This window comes from Triticum aestivum, chromosome 4A (genome assembly GCF_018294505.1).
Source record: "Triticum aestivum cultivar Chinese Spring chromosome 4A, IWGSC CS RefSeq v2.1, whole genome shotgun sequence".
Taxonomy (NCBI): domain Eukaryota; kingdom Viridiplantae; phylum Streptophyta; class Magnoliopsida; order Poales; family Poaceae; genus Triticum; species Triticum aestivum.
Window position 1 is genome coordinate 440,612,406 of NC_057803.1, and position 24,907 is coordinate 440,637,312.

Genomic DNA, 24,907 nt, shown 5'->3' on the forward strand with positions numbered 1-24,907 from the left:
AGTGAATGTTCCAACTCCAAGATGCTTGCACCAGCCCATAGATGGAACGCTGGAGCTTTCATACCTTGTTAGCATTCTTAGGATCGACAAAACCTTCCGGCTGCATCATATACAATTCTTCCTTAAGAAAGCCGTTAAGGAATGCCGTTTTGACGTCCATTTGCCATATCTCATAATCATAGTATGCGGCAATTGCTAACATGATTCGGACAGACTTCAGCTTTGCTACGGATGAGAAGGTCTCATCGTAGTCAACCCATTGAACTTGTCGATAACCCTTAGCGACAAGTCGAGCCTTATAGATGGTAACATTACCATCCACGTCCGTCTTCTTCTTAAATATCCATTTATTCTCTATCGCTCGCCGATCATCGGGCAAGTCTGTCAAAGTCCATACTTTGTTTTCATACATGGATCCTATCTAAGGGAGTAACAACACGGTCTTTAGAAAAGATAGTGCTACCAGTTGATGTAGATAGAACCACGGTTGTACTTGCCCAAGAACCATCCCCACCACACATAACCCAAACTCTCGCAGATTGTACCCCTACCCAGTTGGACAGAGAACCAGTTACTCCCCTTCTAACCCCAACCCCAGCAGATAGTAACCCAGTTCCAGTTGACACAGCACCGTCTCCACACAGAGCACCCAAACACGACCAGTTAGTAAGGGAACTGCAGTGCCCAAAGCACGAGGACCACCACTCCGAATCCTAACTCAACGCTTAAAGGAGAAGAAGAATTATTCTTAGGTCAGGTTTTGTAGCTATGGTTCATACTCCTTTGCTCTTGCATCACTGTATTTACTCATACCAACTATTTTCAAATTTGAAGGATGGAATTGAAACTCCAATGGCGCAACAGGTATGTTTTAAAGCTGTTTCTTTAACTGGTTTGTTGTTGTAACTTGCTCTATGTTGATTTCAGTTAATTGAATAAACAGTTATGTTCTCATGTCATGCACATTACAAGTCTTGTTATTGCTCTATAGTTTCCCACACTTATATTCTGTCTATTCTTCTTTGTCTTGAACAAATATTATTTGAACTGTGTCTCTATCTTGATTTGGAAACAAAAACTAGAATGATATAGACCATAAAGTGACCATGGTACATAGATATATGTTTGTTTCATGTTGTTATCCTGTCCACTTTACTACTGAACTGATTTACCAAAATGAGTTTCATATAGAACATGGTAAACCTGTGATGTGTCTGCTTGTTTCTCTTTTAGAATACGGACAAAATATTGGAGAATAGTACCCTGTTATGCAATGGTAAAGGAAGTAATGCAGATAAGGTTCAAGATACTGAGACATCCTTGTTGGTCTCCAAGAAAGCTGATAAAAATGTCTTGACGACAATGAGAGAACCCAAAAGTCCTGCTTGATGTAGTGTTCGAGTTACTGGCCGCTACTGCTGGCACAAGCTCTTCAAACTTGCTGCTTGAATCAGTTCGTCTTCTTGAGTCTCAACTTCAAGTTGAAAGACATCGATCAGATGTGCTATGACAGGAAGCTGAAGGACTGAGGAAGTCCCTGCAGAATTCAGATGCATACTTTCTAGTGCAAGAGCAAGCGCTGGAGGATTTAAGCACCAAACAAGAGAAAGTTAATAAGATTGCTAAGCATCTTACCAGCATTATGGGTACCCAGGATATTGTTTCTTGATATCTTCTGAAGTGGTTTCAGTTCTGGACTTGTTTTGTTGCGGCGTTTATTTGCACTGGTCGCCAACTTTGACAACCAGTGTATATGATATGCTTCTTTGTTCCCTATATTTGCACTGGTGGCGAACTTTGATGCCCAGTGGATGTAATATGTGTAATAGCCGTGATAGCCTAGCGTAAGTTGCTTGCTTATTTATTTCCTTGTTGTCTTGTTTATTTGTTTGCTTGTAGTGAGTGCAGTTCTTTTTCCACGGTTTGGCCGCAATAACCTATTTTTAAAACTAGGCCACAATAACCATGGGCTACATATTTACTATAGTTACCATGGGCCTCCTATGAGCCGTAGAAACAATGGGCCTTGTAAGGGCCATAGAAACAATGGGCCTTCTACGGGCCATAGCATCAATGGGCCTTATATGGGTCGTAGCATCAATGGGCCTTATACGGGCCATATGATCGATCGGCCAAACATGGGCCAATGATAGACCGCATTATGGGCCATAAATGGGCTAGATTTGCAATCGTCTGTTCATGGGCCGATAATAATGGGCCGTCATTAATCGGCCATATTTGATGACGCTATGAAAATGGCCCAATGGATTAACAGGCTGCAAACGGGCCGATTGTAACCACGGGCTGAATTTCGCCCACAAGCAGAAAAGGCCAGTAACGGGCCGTAAGTAACCGAATGCTGGAAATAAGCCCAAGAATAAATGGGCCCTGAGAAGGCCGAAAGATAACACAGGTTGGAAACAGGCCAATGGAATAATGGGCCATTAGTGGGTATGAAGTGATACACTGTTCATTGCGGGTCAGATTCACTATGGGCTGTTAATGGGCCAAGAGTTACAAATTGCCTCGTATGGGCCGAAAGACATCATGGGCCAGAAGTTACAACGGGCTAGAATCATATTGGACGGCCGAGTGAAGCTACTGGGCTTAATTCCTATAGGCCGTAACAGGTCGTGAGTTAGCGGGCCGTAAATGGGCTATATAGGAACATGCTTTTTGTGGGCCGGCTCGTTACCTTTTGACCAAGTCAAACGGGCCGGCCTTTTCACCGGAATGGGCCTCTGTTGGGTCGTGCCACGTCTCGACCTATCATAGGCGCCTCCTGTCCAATGAATGGATGACATCTGTCCCAACGGTGATCCAACACGTGTTTCCTCCAGCCAATGACAATTTTACACGTGGAAAATCCTCATTAGTCCAGGCTGTTAACGGGTTATCGGATCCAAAACCGGACCCGATAGCTTAACGGCGACCCGCTACGATGGATGCCACGTGTCGGTCACCCTTGACGAAAGCACTTCCATGACGCGCGATTTATCGTCATGGAGGTGGACACTTCTGTGATGATAATTTTGGTAATGTCATGGAACACTTCTACGACAACACAAGGATGACTATCTTGATTCTGTCATAAATTTTTCATGGATGTACGTGCATGAAAGAATACGTGACCTACTGTGACAAACACGTATCATCATGGAAGTGTATTTTTTGTAGCGAAGCCTTGTGCCTACATCATACTACGTACAAGCCCACCTCATGCGGTCACGCTATCACCATATTTCTCGGCCTCCATGCGACACCTAGCTCTAGTTGATCTAACTAGAACTAGCTATTGTGCTAGCATACTCCAATATCGGTTGGCTCTATGTGATGTGGCAACTTCATATAACCAGATGCTGGCTATACTACTCAGGTACTAACACTCCAAGAAGTGAGTCAAAAACCATTCATAAATTGAGTTTATGACATGCATATGCAAATGTACCATTCATTAAATACAACAAGTCATCAACACACAACAACAACGAGGATACATGTTGGATTATAGATTAGTTCCAACAAAACATTCTAGTAATTACTAAAGTTTTCATCACACAACAAATAACAAGCAATGAAATGAACTTTAGCTCAACAAATCCTCTGCGTTGTAAACACTTTCTATGAACCTAGGTAAGCCTCTGGGAAGGGCCAGCTATTGTCAATCTCGAGACCAACGCAGGACTGATCATCCAGGCTGAAGTGGCCTATATCAAGACGCATATTGTGATAGCCACGGTAGAGAACCATAGCAATGTCAAAGGTATAGATACAGTTGCTTCTCATAAATGGTAGTAACATTGTGTCAACAATAGCTGGATCGCCTTGCACCATCATTGGATAGTTTTGTCCAAGGAAGAGCGAGTTTCCTCCAAGAGTATCAATACTAAACCAGGGAGAAGGTGTTGGAACTACCACAGTAGTATCCATCCCGAATACCCTACAACAGAGATTGGAATAGGTCCGGAGAGTGCGACCATGGGAGACAACACTTGCTTCCTTAGTAACATTAGCAGTGCCCTGTATACATACAAGAAGAGGTGATCCATCGGAATAAGTTGCCAGGCGCCACTGAGTATATGGGTCCTCATGCTCGTGATCATCATCGGCGTCATCCCCCCCTTGGTTATAAAATTTTTCAAGTATAGGTGGTGGAATGTTCACAGGACCTTGAAAACACAAGAAGGTTAATTAGTAAAGGGAAACTAGCTAACCCACATGCATGTGGATGAAACAATTATATTTACGGTGGAAGACAAACGTACCGAAAGCAGCAGGATTCCATGCGAAAACAGTGCCACGAGTGGTTGTAGCAAACACAAGACCCGTGTATTGAATAGCATCACAGTACTCATCTATGTACAGAAATTGATTTTTGAGCAATATCCATCGAGGCGTATTTGAACCTACATAGAATACCGGTGTGCTCAACCTCTGGGCAGTCTGAGATTTTTGGGAGTGGAACCCGCTGACGAGTGTACACATTCACAAGTTCCCACTCACAGTTGTGCCCAATATAAACAACCCAATCCTTAAGCGATGGCATCTTAACATCACACGTATCATTATCAAGTGGCATCAAATTGCACAAAGCGAGGCTTCCGTCGTCTGGACGCCAGCGAGTAGGGTCATGGCGAAGAAGATAGGGGAGATCAAACCGCTCTCGGACCCTTGGGTTCTTTGTAATGATGTTATTAGTTGAGTCGAGAATGTTCTTGAACAAACCTGCCATGCTAGTCGAGGTGATGATGTCGCACCGATCAATGAGTTCCTCCACCACGTCATCTTTCAGATCGGGGCAAGAATAACGGGGTCGTTTCCGGCCTGTTCCCTCCATGGAGAAGACGATCGAATAATGGCAGAAGTAAGGGTGAAGGCAAATGGAGGAGGGAGGAAGAGCGTGCGACAGCGGTTCCAAATCGAGAGGGAAAGGCGAAGAGGCGGTGGAAGGTTGCCACGGTACACGAAGAGGCGCCCCGGCCTACATAGACGTCCATTCAGAAATTTTACAAAAGGACTCGACGTCGTCTCACTAACATGTTGGAACGGGACCACATGTCAACGTAGAGGCTAGTGGGGAGCGAAAGGTTGCCATAGTGGTCACATACTGACGACAAGGCCGTCCTGTCAGACCTAGCGCCCATGCGGGATGGCTTCCGTTCCCCACATGAGCGAAGCCACTTCGCACCCCACATGGTTGGTCCGCCACGCCGCTAGGCCAACTCCAGCGCCTGCAGCTCGGATGCGCGCTCGCCCAGCCCCCATTCCCTCGACACCCCGAGCTACCCAACAAAGGCTACGTGTTTTGCGCACCCGACGGCCGGATTTGCAGCGGATCCGGTCGGGCTTAAGCTCGCCTAGGTGTGGGAGGCAGCACCACGCCATGGACTGGCCGGGTACCTAGCCGAAAGGCCTCGGCAAGGCCGCGAGCCCACATGCAGGTACTAGCTCCTCCTCTAGCCGCTCGGATCTACATCGTCGGCGGTCCGCCGGCAGATACATGAATGGCAGTTGGTCGGGCTCGGTGCTGGCCCAAAAGCTCGTCGGCACACCATTACCACTCATTACGTGCGATGACTGCCCAAAGAAGGTCTTGCGTCGTGTGTCTACAACACCGGAACATCCCGGATGGGTGTTCATCAAGTGCTCAACCGATGGGGTATGTGCTACTTTAGCTTCGGTTGTGCTCTCGGATTTGACTAGTTGTGTTAACTTAAAATTCTATTGTGTAGAATGGATGCAAGTTTTGGTATTGGGAAGAAGAGTACATCGATATATTGATAGAGCGCAATTTAGTAGATGTTCTAGCACTTTTAGCTAGCATAGAGGCTAGAGAAGAGACTAGTGCACTTGTTGATAGAATAGAGGCTAGGCATGAGACTAGATGCGAGGAAGCAACATCTACTTCTTTACACTCGAAGAAGAAAGAAGCACGCAAGATCGAGCCTCTGTAGATCAACAATGAATGCATCGAGAAGGCACTAATCCAACTTACAGGAGCAGTTATGGAAGTTGGATATCTTCTCAAATGTATTCTTGTGGTTCTTGTTTTCTTTGGTCTTGCTTTTCTAGTCAAAATTTGGTGATGTATTTCCATGTACCAAAAATCAATGATGAAAAAAAGATATGTGTTTGCAAAGAAAAATGTACACGCCCGGGATGCGTCCGCGCGTTGGGCGCACGGCCACCGCATCCGAGAAATGGCCCGAACACGACCCCATTGCCCTACCCAAATGGACAGAATCTAGGCAAAACGGACGTCCGTTCGGGGTCGTGCATTGGAGTGGGCCTTACAAGTGGGACTGCAGTTGAGGAGACCGACTATCGGCAAACCCCCACCTCGCCCGCCGCGCGATGGCTGATTTAGAGAAACGAGGAGGTTGAAGAGATAGCTGTAGCACAGACTCCAAGGAATATGGTGTCAGATGGAAGTCGTGCTGGTGGCATGTGTCGTACTCCTGGACGTGAATGCTTGTTCTGGCCCATGCCACCCTAAGGATTTGAGGTGCTAGTACATACAGCGAACACATTAACATATGGCCCACCTCACAGTGTGGCCAAATTTCCTGGAGTCTGTGCTAGGTTAAAAAGTGTTCTTTGTGAGGGTGGGTGGCTGGTCTCAAGTTTAAAACTTGTTGTATTACGTATACGTTGACGTAGAGATCGTGCAGTAGTTTTAAAAGTTTGAACCCAAACATCAGAATGCAATTTCTACTAGACTCATCCGAGGACCTAGGATGATGGGATTCGCAACAACAGTAAAAACACCCGCCCGACGCGCGAAACATGTGAAGCTAGTAGAAATAGTAGTACTATTGTTCACTAGTACGCAGGCACGTGCCAAGCACGCCCCTGTGCTACCAACAGTTTGAATATATGCATCTTTGCATGCAGCACCATATAGAGGAAAAGCTTTGTCCACAAAAATTCCGCAACATATATCTTTCTTTCTTTTTTTACAAAAAATTATGCAACACATATCTTGTTGGTGTAAGTGTAATATGTTGTCTTGCAGTAGGAATTACACAGACTCTGCATGCGTGGGCATGCGGGCATGTGTGTTATTGGGAATCTTGAGGTGTAAATTGTACTTGTTGATGGTGTTTGCAAAACTGACCTCACAGCCTAGCGTGCACATCAGATCTTCGGTGGGACCGAATGTGCATGTGCACACCACCTTTGCAGACCATGGAATCTCATCCGGTAGTGTCTAGTCGCTTCTACCTATACCAAGTCCATGAGTGGAATGGCAGGTGATGAATCCAAGTGTTTTCAGCCATTCGATCTAGTTGATCTTGGGCAGATGAACGGCCCTTAGCATCCCCATCTTGCAAATCAACGGCTTAGGTCACTCTAGAGGGGCTTTGGCATGAAAAGGGGGTAGAGCCAAGTGGTGAATCTAAGTTCAAAAATTGATGTACTATATAGTGGTGTAGATTGGACTCATCCGATAACCTGTTGCAATGCACGTACAATTATGTATTCGACAAATATTTTTTTGCCTCGTCGCAGCACCCATTCAGAGAAGCAACTCGAAAGCCATTCATAAATTTAGTAAGATTATCACAGGCATACCATTTAGCATTACACACAACAAGTCATCAACCCACAACGACAACGAGGATATAATATAAACACTACAGTTTTCATCACACAACAAATAACAAGCAATGAAATGAACTTCAGCTCAACCAACCCTTGGCGTTGGAGACGCTTGCTTTGAACCAGAAGATATTCTCTGGGAAGGGCTAGCTATTGTCAATCTCGAGACCAACACAGGACTAATCATCCAGGCTGAAGCGGCCTATTTCATGACCCATATTGTGATAGCCACGGTAGGGAACCATAGCAATGTCTGAGGTATAGATACAGTTGCTTCTCATAAATGGTAGTAACGTTGTGTCAACAGCAGCTGGATCACCTTTCACCATCATTGGATAGTTCTGTCCAAGGAAGAACGAGTTTCCTCCAAGACTATCAATACTGAACCAGGGAGAAGGTGTTGGCGCTAGCACACTATTATCCATCCCGAATACCCTGCAACGGATGTTGGAATAGGTCTGGAGAGTGCGACCATGTGAGACAACACCCGTTTCCTTAGTAACATCGGCAGTGCCCTGTATACAGACAAGAAGAGGTGATCCATCTGAATAAGTTGCCAGGCGTCACTGAGTATATGGGTCCTCATGCTCATGATCATCATCGTCGTCATCTCCCCCTTGGTTTTAAAATTTTTCAAGTATAGGTGGTGGAATGTTCACAGGACCTTGAAAACACAAGAAGGTTAATTAGTAACGGGAAACTAGCTAACCCGCATGCATGTGGATGAAACAATTATAATTACGGTGGAATACAAACGTACCGAAAGCATAAGGATTCCATGCAAAAACAGTGCCATGAGTGGTGGCAGCAAACACAAGACCCTCGTATTGAATTGCATCACAGTACACATCCGTGTATAGAAACTGATTTTTGAGCAATATCCATCGATTCAAAGTATGAAGGAAGGCAACAAGCTTGTCGAAGATAGCAACAACACAAGCATTCCTATAACCCCAAGAGAGGTCGGGAACTCGACAAATTGCTATCTTCCATAGACGACAGTCAGCATGATCGTAGTTGAACATATGTAGAATACCAGTGTGCTCAACCTATGGGCAGTCTAAGATTTTTGGAAGTGGAACCCGATGACGAGTGTACAAATTCACAAGTTCCCACTCGCAGTTTTACCCAGTATAAACAACCCAATCTCCATTTGTGCCTTCCAAGCCTTACCTGATAACCCACAAGTAAAGGGGGTCGCAACAGTTTTCGAGGGTAGAGTATTCAACCCAAATTTATTGATTCGACACAAGGGCAGCCAAAGAATATTCTCAAGTATTAGCAACTGAGTTGTCAATTCAACCACACCTAGAAACTTAGTATCTGCAGAAAAGTGTTTAGTAGCAAAGTAATATGATAGCAAAAGTAACGATAGCAAAAGTAATGTTTTTGGTATTTTGTGGTGATTGTAACAATAGCAACGGAAAAGTAAATAAGCGAAGAACAATATATGGAAAGCTCGTAGGCAATGGATCGGTGAGGGATAATTATGCCGGATGTGGTTCATCATATAACAGTCATAACCTAGGGTGACACAGAACTAGCTCCAATTCATCAATGTAATGTAGGCATGTATTCCGAATATAGTCATACGTGCTTATGGAAAAGAACTTGCATGACATCTTTTGTCATACCCTCCCGTGGCAGCGGGGTCCTAATGGAAACTAAGGGATATTAAGGCCTCCTTTTAATAGAGTACCGGATCAAAGCATTAACACATAGTGAATACATGAACTCCTCAAACTACGGTCATCACTGGGAGTGGTCCCGATTATTGTCACTTTGGGGTTGTCGGATCATAACACATAGTAGGTGACTATAGACTTGCAAGATAGGATCAAGAACACTCATATATTGATGAAAACATAATAGGTTCATATCTGAAATCATGGCACTCGGGCCCTAGTGGCAAGCACTAAGCATAGCAAAGTCATAGCAACATCAATCTCAGAACATAGTGGATACTAGGGATCAAACCCTAACAAAACTAACTCGATTACATGATAGATCTCATCCAACCCATCACCGTCCAGCAAGCCTACGATGGAATTACTCACGCACGGCAGTCAGCATCATGAAATTGGTGATGGAGGATGGTTGATGATGACAATGGCGACGGATTCGCCTCTCCGGAGCCCCGAATGGACTCCAGATCAGCCCTCCTGAGAGGTTTTAGGGCTTGGCGGCGGCTCCGTATCGTAAAACGTGATGAATCCTTCTCCTCTATTTTTTTCTCCCTGAAAGTGAATATATAGAGTTGGAGTTGAGGTCGGAGGAGCTCCAGGGGGCCCACGAGGTAGGGGGCGCGCCCAGGGGGCAGGCGCGCCCCCCACCCTCGTGGCTAGGGTGTGGGCCCCCTGGCCTTGATCTTTTGCCAGTATTTTTCATTATTTCCAAAAAGACGCTTAGTGGAGTTTCAGGTCATTTCAAGAACTTTTGTTTCTGCACATAAATAACATCATGGCAATTCTGCTGAAAATAGCGTCAGTCCAGGTTAGTTCCATTCAAATCATGCAAGTTAGAGTCCAAAACAAGGGCAAAAGTGTTTGGAAAAGTAGATACGACGGAGACGTATCAACTCCCCCAAGCTTGAACCTTTGCTTGTCCTCAAGCAATTCAGTTGACAAACTGAAAGTGATAAAGAAAAACTTTTACAAACTCTGTTTGCTCTTGTTGTTGTAAATATGTAAAGCCAGCATTCAAGTTTTCAGCAAAGATTATGAACTAACCATATTCACAATAACTCTCAGGTCTCATGTTTACTCATATCAATGGCATAATCAACTAGCGAGCAATAATAATAAATCTCGGATGACAACACTTTCTCAAAACAATCATAATATGATATAACAAGATGGTATCTCGCTAGCCCTTTCTGAGACCGCAAAACATAAATGCAGAGCACCTTTAAAGATCAAGGACTGACTAAACATTGAAATTCATGGTAAAAGAGATCCAGTCAAGTCATACTCAATGTAAACTAACGGTAATGAATGCAAATGACAACGGTGCTCTCCAACTGGTGCTTTTTAATAAGAGGATGATGAATAAACATGAAAGTAAATAGATAGGCCCTTCGCAGAGGGGAGTAGGGATTCGCAGAGGTGCCAGAGCTCGATTTTGAAATAGAGATGAATAATATGTTGAGCGCTATACTTTCATTGTCAACATAACAACCAAGAGATGGCGATATCTTCCATGCTACACACATTATAGACGGTTCCCAAACAGAATGATAAAGTTTATACTCCCCCTCCACCAACAAGCATCAATCCATGGCTTGCTAGAAACAACGAGTGCCTCCAACTAACAAGAGTCCCAGGGGGAGTTTTTTTGCAATTATTTTGATTTAGTTTGCATAAAGCATGGGACTGGGCATCCCGGTGACCAGCCATTTTCTCGTGAGTGAGGAGCGGATTCCACTCCTCTTGAGATTAACCCGCCTAACATGGAAGATACGGACAGCCCTAGTTGATACATGAGCTATTCGAGCATACAAAACAGGATATTTACTTGAAGGTTTAGAGTTCGGCACATACAAATTTACTTGGAACGGCAGGTAGATACCGTATATAGGTAGGTATGGTGGACTCATATGGCATAACTTTGGGGTTTATGGGATTGGATGCACAAGCAGAATTCCCGCTTAGTACAGGTGAAGGCTAGAAAGAGACTAGGAAGCGACCGGCTAGAGAGCGACAACAGTCATGAACATGCATTAAAATTAATCAACACTGGATGCAAGCATGAGTAGGATATAATGCACCATGAACATAAATATCGTAGAGGCTATGTTGATTTTGTTTCAACTACATGTGTGAACATGTGCCAAGTCAAGCCACTCAAATCGTTCAAAAGAGGATACCACCCTATCATACCACATCACAACCATTTTAATAGCATGTTGGCACGCAAGGTAAACCATTATAAGCTCCTAGCTAATTAAGCATGGCATAAGAAACTATGACCTCTAGTTGTCATTGCAAACATGTTTATTCATAATAGGTTGAATCAGGAACGGTGAACTAATCATAGTTACAAAAACAAGAGAGGTTGAGTTCATACCAACTTTTCTCATCTCAGTCAGTCCATCATATATCGTCATAATTGCCTTTCACTTGCACGACCGAACGATGTGGATAATAACAATAGTGCACGTGCATTGGACTAAGCTGGAATCTGTAAGCATTTAATAAACAGGAGGAGACAAGGCAATATGGGCTCTTTTGTCAGATCAACAATAATGCATATAAGAGCCACTTCAACAATTTAATTATGGTCTTCTCCTATCAACCCCCAAAGAAAAGAAAAGAAATAAAACTATTTACACGGGAAAGCTCCCAACAAGCAAAAGAAGAGCAGGAAATCTTTTTGGGTTTTCTTTTTAATTACTACTACAAGCATGGACATTAAAACTAGCTAAAAGCTACAACTATTTTTTTTGGTTTTTCTTAAGGTATATTAAGCACACAAGAAGAAAGCATAAAAAGGGAAAACAAACTAGCATGGATATTACAATGAAAAAGTATGAGCACCAACATCTAGCAATGAGTGTGTGAACATGAATGTAATGTCAGTGAGAAATACGTACTCCCCCAAGCTTAGGTTTTGGCCTAAGTTGGTCTAATGCCACGGATGGCCTGGCGGATATACAAAGTTGTAGTTGGGGTCGTACTGAGATGCAGCAGTCATTGCATCATGGGATGCAGCTTGGAGGCGAACTATCTCCGCTCTCCTCTTATACTCTTCCGCCTCCTCTCTGGTCATAGAATATCTCCCTTTTGCCTGAAAGTCGAAGAAAGTAGAAGCAGGGAGAGCGACGTGATAGGTGCGTCGTCTGTTAAAGATTAGTCGGTACTGGAGGAACTGATCATTCCTCTCAACAAACTGATGACGAACCATAGGCTCATAATCCAAATAAGCAGGGGGCAACTCAATATCATCCTCACGTATGGTTATACCAAGAAAATTAGCTATGCGGGTTGCATAAATTCCACCAAAGAAATCTCCATTAAATCTATTAAGATGCAACCTACGTGCAACAATGGCTCCCAAATTATAAGATTTATCTCCTAACACAGCACTCCTAAGAATACTGAGGTCAGGGACACACATGTGACATGCTTCATCTTTACCGTTAATGCATCTACCTATGAAGAGAGCAAAATAATGTATAGCAGGAAAGTGAATGCTCCCTGTGGTAGCTTGTGCTATATCTCTTGATTCCCCCATAGTTATACTATTAAGAAAATCTCTAAATTCATATTTGCGAGGTTCACTAGTACTACCCCATTGTGGATGTTTGCAAGCAGTGGTAAAGTCCTCTAAGTCCATAGTGTAAGAATTTTCATAAAGACCAAACAGGACACTTTGAGAATTACGTGAAGATGAAAATTCAAACCTCCTCACAAAGGAGCTAGTGAGATAGTGGTACTAACGGCATTTTTCTTCCTCGAAGCTCACAAGATCAGCGTTACGCAAATATGCGTTAAATTCTTCCTTAATTCCCGCTTGATCCATGAAGTCCTCTGAACGCCATTCACAAGGCCGCACTGGAGCGTCCCTTGGTGGCTCATCATCAGCATCACACATTGCAAGCCTGGGTTCTTGTTTCCTTGAAGAACCACCTTGGTACATTTTCCTAAACATATTTCCTCCTGTGAAAAATTTCTGAAATGTTTAGTAACTTCAAATAAAAGTGAACCAAACTCAACAAATTGATAGCAACTACTCCTACAAGTTCCTAGAGCCTATATCATGTATCCAAACTACTTTTAACCATATAAATTTGACATGCAAGCTCAAGAACAGGGTCACCTAAGCAGCAAAAATATGCAATAAGTAAAGCACTAGAACAAAAAATAATTGGACCAATGGAGGAGTCACATACCAAGGAACAATCCCCCCAAGCAGTTTTGTGAGAGGTGCTTTGAGCAAGGAGATCGAAAATCGCAGCAAAATGAGCTAGAACTCGTGCTTGAGCTAGATATTGGTGTTTGTGGGAGGCAGAAGGAGTGTGTGGGTGCAGGAATAAGTGGAGGAGGGCCACCATGGGCCCACGAGGCAGGGGGCGCGCCCTCCACCCCCATGGCCAGGTGGATGCCCCCCTGCTGTGTTCTCGGTGCCAAATATTCTCAAATATTCCAGAAAAAATCATATTTAAATTTTAGGGCATTTGGAGAACTTTTATTTTCAGGGTATTTTTATATTGCACGGATAATTCAGATAACAGACAGAAAATACTAATTTTATTTTATTAAATATAAATAATAGAAATTAAAAGGAGGGTACAGAGAGTTGTGTTTTCTAACTTCATCCATCTCATGCTCATCAAAAGAAATCCACTAACAAGGTTGATCAAGTCTTGTTAACAAACTCATACCGAGTAACATGGAACCGGAGAATTTTCGAATAACACTAGGTTACCTCAATGGGGATATGCACATCTCCAACAATAAGAATATCATATTTCTTCTTGACAGTAGGAAGAGGAAATTCAAAACCTCCAAATGATGGAACTTTTCCAATGGAATTAATAATGTGGACTTGAGGTTGTTTCCTCGGAAAGTGTACCGTATGCTCATTACCATTAATATGAAAAGTGACATTGCCTTTGTTGCAATCAATAATAGCCCCTGCGGTATTCAAAAAGGGTCTTCCAAGAATAATAGACATACTATCGTCCTTGGGAATATCAAGAATAACAAATTCCGTTAAAATAGTAACGTTTGCAACCACAACAGGCACATCCTCACAAATACCGACAGGTATAGCAGTTGATTTATCAGCCATTTGCAAAGATCTTTCAGTAGGTGTCAACTTATTCAAATCAAGTCTACGATATAAAGAGAGAGGCATGACACTAACAGCGGCTCCAAGATCACATAAAGCAGTTTTAACGTAGTTTCTTTTAATGGAGCATGGTATAGTGGGTACTCATGGATCTCCTAACTTCTTAGGTATTCCACCTTTAAAAGTATAATTAGCAAGCATGGTGGAAATTTCAGCTTCCGGTATCTTTCTTTTATTAGTGACAATTTCTTTCATATACTTAGCATAAGGATTCATTTTAAGCATATCAGTTAATCGCATACGCAAAAAGATAGGTCTAATCATTTTAGCAAACCGCTCAAAATCCTCATCATCCTTTTTCTTGGATGGTTTGGGAGGAAAAGGCATGGGTTTTTGAACCCATGGTTCTCTTTCTTTACCATGTTTCCTAGCAACAAAGTCTCTCTTATCATAACGTTGATTCATTGATTGTGGGTTATCAAGATCAACAGAGGTTCAATTTATATATCATTATCATAGCTAGGTTGAGCATCATGAACATTATCGTTAACATTATCACTAGTTTCAGGTTCATTGCCAGATTGAGTTTCAGCATCAGAAATAGAAATATCATTTGGATTCTCAGGTGTATCAATAGCAGGTTCATTAGAAGCATGCAAAGTCCTATCATTCTTCTTTTTCTTCCTTTTAGAAGGACTAGGTGCATCTATATTATTTCTCTGAGAATCTTGCTCAATTCTCTTAGGGTGGCCTTCAGGATACAAAGGTTCCTGAGTCATTTTACCAGTTCTAGTAGCCACTCTAATAGCAAAATCATTATTCTTACTATTCAATTCATTGAGCAAATCATTTTGAGATTTAAGTACTTGTTCTACTTGAGTGGTAACCATAGAAGCATGTTTACTAATAAGTTTAAGTTCACCTTTGACATTAGCCATATAATCACCCAAGTGTTCAAGCATATCAACACTGCGTTTTAATTCTCTACCAAAATAAGCATTGAAGTCTTCTTGCTTAACCATAAATTTATCAAACTCATCTAAACATGGTCTAGCAAACTTAGTAAATGGGATTTCAGCTTTATCATATCTATAGAGAGAATTTACCTTTACTACATGTGTCGGGTTATAAAGACCATGTATTTCTTCAATAGGAGATGGATTAAAATTATGCATTTCTTCGACAGGCGGTAAATTAAGACCATGTATTTCTTCAATAGGAGGTAAATTCTTAACATCTTCAGCTTTAATACCCATTTCTTTCATGGATTTCTTTGCCTCTTGCATATCTTCAGGACTGAGAAATAGAATACCTCTTTTCTTTGGAGTTGGTTTAGGAATAGTCTCAGGAAGTGTCCAATTAATTTCATTTTTCAACATATTATTCTATAGAATTTTAGCTTCATCCGGTGTTCTTTCCCTGAAAACAGAACCAGCACAACTATCCAGGTAATCTCTGGAAGCATCGGTTAGTCCATTATAAAAGATATCAAGTATTTCATTTTTCTTAAGAGGATGATCAAGCAAAGCATTAAGTAATTGGAGAAGCCTCCCCCAAGCTTGTGGGAGACTCTCTTCTTCAATTTGCACAAAGTTATATATATCCCTTAAGGCAGCTTGTTTCTTATGAGCAGGGAAATATTTAGCAGAGAAGTAATAAATCATATCATGGGGACTACGCACACAACCAGGATCAAGAGAATTAAACCATATATTAGCATCACCCTTTAATGAGAACGAAAATATTTTAAGGATATAAAAGTAGCGAGTTCTCTCATCATTAGTGAATAGGGTGGCTATATCATTTAATTTAGTATGATGCGCCACAACAGTTTCAGATTCATAGCCATAAAAAGGATCAGATTCAACCAAAGTAATTATATCAGGATCAATAGAGAATTCATAATCCTTATCAGTAACACAGATAGGTGAAGTAGCAAAAGCAGGGTTAGGTTTCATTCTAGCATTAAGGGATTGCTGCTTCCATTTAGCTAATAACCTCTTTAGATCATATCTATCATTACAAGCAAGAATAGATCTAGCAGATTCTTCATCCAGAACATAACCCTCAGGAACAACAGGCAATTCATATTTGTTAGGGGGAGAGTCTTCATCATCACTTTCATCAATATTATCAGTTTCAATAATGTCATTCTCTCTAGCCCTAGCAAGTTGTTCATCAAGAAATTCACCAAGTTGCATAGTAGTATCAAGCATAGAAGTAGTTTCATCATAAGTATCATGCAAAGCAGAAGTGGCATCATCAATAACATGCGACATATTAGAATGAATAGCAGAAGCAGGTTTAGGTGTTGCAATCTTACTCAAAACAGAAGGTGAATCAAGTGCAGAGCTAGATGGCAGTTCCTTACCTCCCATCGTAGTTAAGGGATAAATCTTGGTTTTTGGATCTCTCAAGTTCTTCATAATGATAAGCAGATATAAATCCCAAGTGACTCAAAGAATAGAGCTATGCTCCCCGGCAACAGCGCCAGAAAATAGTCCTGATAACCCACAAGTATAGGGGATCGCAACAGTTTTCGAGGGTAGAGTATTCAACCCAAATTTATTGATTCGACACAAGGGGAGCCAAAGAATATTCTCAAGTATTAGCAGCTGAGTTGTCAATTCAACCACACCTGGAAACTTAGTATCTGCAGCAAAGTGTTTAGTAGCAAAGTAATATGATAGTAGTGGTAACGATAGCAAAAGTAATGGTAGCAAAAGTAATGTTTTTGGTACTTTGTGGTGATTGTAACAATAGCAACGGAAAAGTAAATAAGCGAAGAACAATATATGGAAAGCTCGTAGGCAATGGATCGGTGATGGAGAATTATGCCGGATGCGGTTCATCATATAACAGTCATAACCTAGGGTGACACAGAACTAGCTCCAATTCATCAATGTAATGTAGGCATGTATATTCTGAATATAGTCATACGTGCTTATGGAAAAGAACTTGCATGACATCTTTTGTCCTACCCTCCCGTGGCAGCGGAGTCCTAATGGAAACTAAGGGATATTAAGGCCTCCTTTTAATAGAGTACCGGACCAAAGCATTAACACATAGTGAATACATGAACTCCTCAAACTACGGTCATCACCGGGAGTGGTCCCGATTATTGTCACTTTGGGGTTGCCGGATCATAACACATAGTAGGTGACTATAGACTTGCAAGATATGATCAAGAACACTCATATATTGATGAAAACATAATAGGTTCGGATCTCAAATCATGGCACTCGGGCCCTAGTGACAAGCATTAAGCATAGCAAAGTCATAGCAACATCAATCTCAGAACATAGTGGATACTAGGGATCAAACCCTAACAAAACTAACTCGATTACATGATAGATCTCATCCAACCCATCACCATCCAGCAAGCCTACGATGGAATTACTCACGCACGGCGGTGAGCATCATGAAATTGGTGATGGAGGATGGTTGATGATGACGATGGCGATGGATTCCCCTCTCCGGAGCCCCGAACGGACTCCAGATCAGCCCTCCCGAGAGGTTTTAGGGCTTGGCGGCGGCTCCGTATCGTAAAACATGATGAATCCTTCTCCTCTATTTTTTTTCTCCCCGAAAGTGAATATATAGAGTTGGAGTTGAGGTCGGAGGAGCTCCAGGGTGCCCATGAGGTAGGGGCGCCCCAAGGGGGCAAGCGCGCCCCCCACCCTCGTGGCTAGGGTGTGGGTCCCCTGGCCTTGATCTTTTGCCAGTATTTTTCATTATTTCCAAAAAGACGCTCCGTGGAGTTTCAGGCCATTCCGAGAACTTTCGTTTCTGCACATAAATAACACCATGGCAATTCTGTTGAAAACAGCGTCAGTCTGGGTTAGTTCCATTCAAATCATGCAAGTTAGAGTCCAAAACATGGGCAAAAGTGTTTGGAAAAGTAGATACGATGAAGACGTATCATTACCCTCAAGCGATGGCATCTTAACATCACACGTATCATTATCAAGCGGCATCAACTTGCACAAGGCGAGGCCTCCGTCGTCCGCGCGCCAGTGATCAGGGTCACGGCGAAGAAGATAGCAGAGATCAAACCGCTCCCGGACCCTTGGGTTCCTTGTAATTATGTTATTAGTTGAGTCGAGCATGTTCTTGAATGAACCTGCCATGCTCGCTGAGGTGATGACGTCGCACCGATCAATGAGTTCCTCCACTACGTCATCTCTCAGATCGGTGCAAGAATAACAGGGTCATTTTTGGCCTGTTCCCTCCATGGAGAAGACGATCGAACAATGGCAGAAGGAAGGGAGAAGGAAAATGGAGGAGGGAGGAAGAGCGTGCAATAGCAGTTCCAAATCGAGAGGGAAAGGCAAAGAGGAGGTGGACGGTTGCCACGGTACACGAAGAGGCGTCCCAGCCTACAAAGATGTCCGTTTAGAAATTGTACAAAAGGACTCGTTGTCGTCTCACTGACATGTTGGAACGGGACCACACATCAATGAAACATGGTGTGTAATTTCTTGTGCAAAATGCGATCTGGCCGTGTTGGCCCGAGGTGTCAAATTAGTTATCGACCTTTATTTTTTAAATGGCATGCCGTTCAGTTTTGAAGCACGACTAACTGGTACTATATGCAGAGAAAATATAAACTACTCTACCACTACTCCACCTCTAGTACTAGTATCAAAAAGATATATAGGCTGGAGCTTCAGCGCTTTCTTGCTAAGGGTGCCCACTTGCTTCTCACACTATCACCCTCTCTCCAGATCTAAAAAAGACGGCCTCTATCTCCCTCCTCACCGGTGGTCTCAGATCCGTCGGGGAAAAAAGGACGTGTAGCATTGACGCACTCGTCGGCGGCGGGCGAGGTCACGCACTGACGACAAGGCCGTCCTCTCAGACCTAGCGCCCACGCGGGATGGCCTCCATCCCCAAGCTCGCTGCCGTAGTGTGTGCGGAGGACGACGACCACGAGCGAAGCCACTTCCCGCTGATCCTCAGGTATGCTACCTCTTTTCGAACCATACCCTTGTTCTATTGCCCCATCTGCCACGTCGCTGCATGTGGATCTTTTTCCACTCCACCATCTTCCCAATTTTCTATCCTCTACTCTGCTAGTCACGCAGACGAAAACCTTAATTTGCACTATTAAAGGAAACCCTACATCATGCAAACTAATCCATGTCTGGGTTGAATAAGGAAAGGAAGGGAGAAAGTACTGTCCAAGAGACTAGGCATCGAACCCGCATCTGGGTTGAAAAGGGGAAAATCAGTAGCTAAGGAACGAGTCTCATGTCTCTTGGTTGAAAAAGGGTGAAAAGGGTAGAAAGGCATGGCAACGCAATAGAGAATGACCAAGTCGATGGGTTTGTTGTCCTCACATAGGAAAAAGGTGGCTAAAGAGAACAAAAATGGGACATAATCCACATATGCTGCCTGGATATTTGTTGCCCTGGGCACCACTCTATGCATCTGTGGAGGTACATCGTACTGGTGCGCCCACTGTCCGAATGGGCATCCCATGCTCTTATTACCACTTTTTTGCTGTTAGTATAACGCCAGCGGTAAAGTCAAGCAATGCTATTGCTAAAGTGATGCCACATTTAACTAATGCCGCACTCAGTCTAATGCCACCGATAAATTTAAGTAATGCCATTTAATGCCACTGGATTATTTCAGGGTTAGCTATTGATTGTGGATGTATTAAAGATTTTTCAGCTAAGGCATTCTAATGATGTTGCACAGACAGTATACCAATGATGAAACTTGTTTCTACCTTCAGATATTTGTACTGTTAATGCTTATAGATTACATACCTGCCGATTACATACCTGACATCATGACGTAATGTTAAGTCATTTCTTTTTGTATAGTTTTGTTGAATTATCAAGGCGGTGATGGCATTTTATTGTAGTTAAACTACACAAAATATGCTTAAAAGAAGAGGAAAGGTCAGGAGTGGTTCACTTTTTCAGAAAAAACTATATATGCCTTCCTGACATTAGCCATTGTTGCCTTATTTATTCCTTCAAACAGGTGGTTAGAAACAGTCTTGCTACCTTTTCCCATTAAGAAATTGGAATGCTTATATTTGTGAGTCTATGCTTCAACTAGTGCCACTTTTATAGTAATCACACTTTCAATATCTATGCAAACAGGGATGCTCGATTTTAGTGGAACTGCAAAAATTCCAAATGATTCAACATTAGGAGCATGTTTTCTTCCAAACCTTTATACCCAATTGGTGGCACTATGAGTTGTTCATTATGAAGGTACATGGTTTGCTACTATCTTGCTACTATTTTTGTACTGTCATTAGATAGTAATATTAGTGATTCGCATGTGAATTTATTGGCAGGGTGGACCTATATTGGAGGTGCAGGACATGATTCAATGATTGGATGCTCAATTTCGTTTGTATCAATTTCACCTCTTCCATCACTGCGAACATGGATATCCTTGGTCTGATGAAGAATAGGTGCTATATTTCTGCTCTAAACCAGCAAATCAATTCAGTACAAAATTGTCTAGGGCCAAACATGACAGTATCAAATTGTCCAGAGCAAAACATGATAGATGCTAAGCAGAAGAGGCATGTTTAAACCAAAAATACAAGGTGGGGTATATGTTTACTAGCTGGTTGATATTTGTGCAGACAGATGTGTGCCCGAACAAATAAAGTGACAGCAATTTTGGTGGAACTGCACAAAAGAATAGTATAGTCACTACATGCAGTGCCATTTGAAAATAGACACAGAAAGACTGGATAGTCACTTCATGGACTGCACAAAATTAGTATTGTACTATTTATTGGCCAACACTAGGTGCTTCATTGCTTTGGTCTGATTATGCAAGGGGCATCATTTTTGCCTAAGTTAAAGTTTGTATTCCAAAAATAGTCTCGTCGTGGGATCGAGAGAAGAGCGAATCATATTGAGGTGGATGTTCCTTCGTCATGTGTGGTTCATTCTCATGATTCCAGCTGTTGGTGAAACCACTTACGTTTGTAAGAGGAATTGTAGACTTCACAAACAAATTTGTCTTTCACTCTGTACTGAATGTTGGCACAGAGAAGCATCCATGTTAGTAGGAAGAACAGATTTTTTTTCTAGATCTTTGCTTTTGGAGCTACATATTTGTATATGATCTGTGAATAATTGAGATGCATTAACATGTTACTAGTTGGTTGTGAATTTGGGCTACTAATGTGAACATATTATAATGCCAGGCATGTGAGTCTCGTGTGAACATTTCAAACGGATCGGCTCTTACTACTATGCACAGCATGATCCCGATTTCTGTGCTCTCAGTGTTTACAAGTTACTAGCAGTTCCTTATTTCTGTTCGCTCAGTGTTTACAAGTTACTTAGCGAGAACTAGCTAGCCTGCTAATACGCTCCTGGCAGTTTTGTTGCGACGCAAGATCCAAAGGTGGCAATTCTCTGAATAAAAATGTCCATCTCTGAAGAAACTGACAAGCCATTCTAAAGAAAATGCCATGCGAATTTGAAGAAATTGCCAGCAAAAACATTCGCAAATGCCTTATCTCCCAGCGAACGTTCATCAGCTAATGTGATCCTACACGTACACTATCCGACCTACTTGATCCTACACGTACACTATCCGACCTACTCGATCCTACACTAATAAATAGCGGACACGCACGTACTACCTCCTTTCTGGTTTGCGGGGCTCAATTCAAAAATCTCACCAACCAAGGTAGATGATGAGTGGTGGAATCATTTTTGACAAGGAGGGAGTACCTCATCTGGATGATTCGAGTGCACTCATTTGACCGTCATGTCGATGTGAGACCCAACACGAACGGGACGGGACGACACATCAGTTTTTCCATTTTTCCATGGTAAGCAGGCACGCTAAGCCATGCTTGCTTATGCATTGAATTTCGATGACCGCCGTGTTTCCCGTGACACGCTGCTTCACCTACCTTCCGCCTATAATTACTACTTCCCGACGTTCTCCGGTAGCACTGTCACCCAACTCGCCCTATCGGCTCCCCTCACAACCCCCACCGGCCCGACGTCACTCGCCACTTACCCTCGCTCTCGCCACGTCTGTCATGCCCCCGACTATCTGCAATAGGTGACTCCAGAGGCGCTCCCCACCGGAGCTAGTGTTCGGTTATTCAATAGAAGGCAGAGGGAGGAGGCATTCTATCGGTCTTTAGATGGCAATGCGGAGGTCGAGGACTTGTTGGAGCGCGACCGCCTGGTGGAGGAGCAGCGTGTCGCTGATTTGCGCCGACGGCGGGGCATGGAGCAGCAGTGCACTGCCGCTTTGAGTCGCGAGCACAGCGCCCACGACTAGGCCGACTACGTGGAAACCGGCGCCCAGCAAATAGCCCTAGAGGTTGTCAGGCACGCACGCGTATGCGACGCCGAATTTTACTACCAGCTCGTCAAGTGGGTTTCCCGCTTAGAAACCGAAGCTTCGGTGGACCACGCCGGCATGGAAAGGGCCAACGCGTGCGAGCAATGCGCCCTATCGCACCTCTGGCAAGTCCGAGGCGAGGAGGAGGACGTCGGTGCCAGCATTTAGCGTGTACCATAGATGGCGGCCGACATCGTCTAGTTAGCTAGGAGTAAGTCAGTACTTGTACACTAGAGTATTAGTGGGAGTAGATAGTTAACTTGGCTATGATGGTTGTCAACATGGAAGTTCAATACTCTATATCTGGTCAGACCTATTACTTTGCTCTGTATGTTGAACTTTCCGTGTGAACATATGGAATGGGCTGTTATTTTTTTTAAATGGGTTGTATTTGTCCGCCACGGGTTTAGAGGCTGACTTCTGGGCCTACTAGGTTGACGCATACACAATCAGGAGATGATTGTACGTGGAGAGGATGACAGCAGGGACCCACCAGGGTCATGGCAGTACGCAAGCAAGTGCCTCCTTATTTCAAGCCAGAAAAATGGTTCCTCCTAATGGATTTCTGACATCTGGGTCTCGTGCCATTGTCAACGTAGTCAATAAACGAGAGAATTGCACAACGAGCGGCTGACACGAGGGACCCAGTAGCTTGCCCAGTTTTTCTTTCGAGGGAAGTAGCTTGCCCGATTATCTTTGTTTTTGAGACGGAAGCAGGGTGTCAACTGGGCTGTGCGGTGCACTCTGGCCTGTCTAGCTAGCCTTTTCTTTTATGTTTACCACAAGACCAGCCCAGTAGTTTTTTTTTCTTTCTGAAAATGGCTAGCCCAGTTTTTTTGTTCTTTTGCAGAATACCCAACCAAGGCCTACTTGTTTTGTTAGCCCTGCTGGGTTGCAAATCTTTCAAGACAAGAAAATGGGCAATCAGTAATGAGAACTGGGTTGTACATTTTTAAAACAAATCAAACCGGTAATTAGTTTCAAATTTCTTTTTTTCATTTTGAGATTTTAAATTCCATTGATTTTTATGCGTGGACAATTATTTGGATTTTATATTGATATGAATTTACTTTTCAAATTAGTTTGAATGTGACTCAAAATGTAGGGATTAAAAATAGTTGACCGCACCGAAATATGCAAAATTTCGTATAGTTTTTAACCGTGGCCACAATATGGGCTGTAATGCTAATAAAAAGAAGATGGGATCCAAAAAAATCCTTAAGAATTAGTGAATGGGCTATAAATTATTAGATATATTGGCAGATGGGTTGTATGATGTTTTCCACACATTTGAAGCTGACTTGTGTGCCTACTAGGTTGACGCGTATGCTTTCCTACAAAAAGGTTGAGGCACACGCAACGCCGTGTCAACTTAGTCAACACACGTGAGCAGTGACTGTTAGATGTCTATCCAACGACCGTCGTGCTTCTTTAATCTCTGCTCTTCCTGCTCCAGCCGCTCAAACAAGCGCCAGCAAGACTGCCTGCTCCCTCCTCTCGCGGCCGGCTGTGTTGCATCGCGCAGGCCTCACTGCCCCACCGTACTCCCATCGTTGGCCTAGCCATCCCTCTACTCGCCCACACTTGTGTTGGAAATATGCCCTAAAGGCAATAATAAATTGGTTATTATTATATTTCCTTGTTCATGATAATCTTTATTATCCATGCTAGAATTGTATTGATAGGAAACTCAGATACATGTGTGGATACATAGACAACACCATGTCCCTAGTAAGCCTCTAGTTGACTAGCTCGTTGATCAATAGATGGTTACGGTTTCCTAACCATGGACATTGGATGTCGTTGATAACGGGATCACATCATTAGGAGAATGATGTGATGGACAAGACCCAATCCTAAGCCTAGCACAAGATCGTGTAGTTCGTATGCTCAAGCTTTTCTAATGTCAAGTATCATTTCCTTAGACCATGAGATTGTGCAACTCCCGGATACCATAGGAGTGCTTTGGGTGTGCCAAACGTCACAACGTAACTGGGTGGCTATAAAGGTGCACTATGGGTATCTCCGAAAGTGTCTGTTGGGTTGGCACGAATCGAGACTGGGATTTGTCACTCCGTGTAAACGGAGAGGTATCACTGGGCCCACTTAGTAGGACATCATCATAATGTGCAGAATGTGATCAAGGAGTTGATCACGGGAT